Consider the following 497-nt stretch of genomic DNA (forward strand, 5'->3'; position numbering starts at 1 on the left):
ACAACCGATGTATCGCACACATCGCAGCTAAGTTTGTTCTGCGGTATGTACACGAGAACGTAGTGCGAGAGGACTTTTTCCAATTCGTTGACCCTCGCACTGACAGCCATGCTGTCGATGCCAACGTAATTGAGCCCATCCTGACAGGCAGAGTACTTGGTGAGAGGGTTTTGAAGATGCTGAAGGACCTACAACTCGACTTGGAGAGGTGCGTTGGCATAGCAACAGATGCTGCAGCGTCATGGGTGTCAGAGCTGTGTGGCGCCGTGTCAGAAATTAAGTGGTGTGCCACAAAAGCAGTTCACTCTCCGTGTTTTAATCATGCACTCAACTTGTCACTATCAAAGTCATCGCGTGTTCAAGCCGTCAGGAACGCGGTGGGGATTATGAAAGAGGTAATTTCCTTTTCACCGCCTCACCGAAACGAAACAGTGTATTGAAGAACACACTTGGCCACCAGCTTAAAGGCCTTTGTGAGACGAGATGGGTGGAGCGAC

This window comes from Rhipicephalus sanguineus, chromosome 4 (assembly GCF_013339695.2).
Source record: "Rhipicephalus sanguineus isolate Rsan-2018 chromosome 4, BIME_Rsan_1.4, whole genome shotgun sequence".
NCBI lineage: Eukaryota > Metazoa > Arthropoda > Arachnida > Ixodida > Ixodidae > Rhipicephalus > Rhipicephalus sanguineus.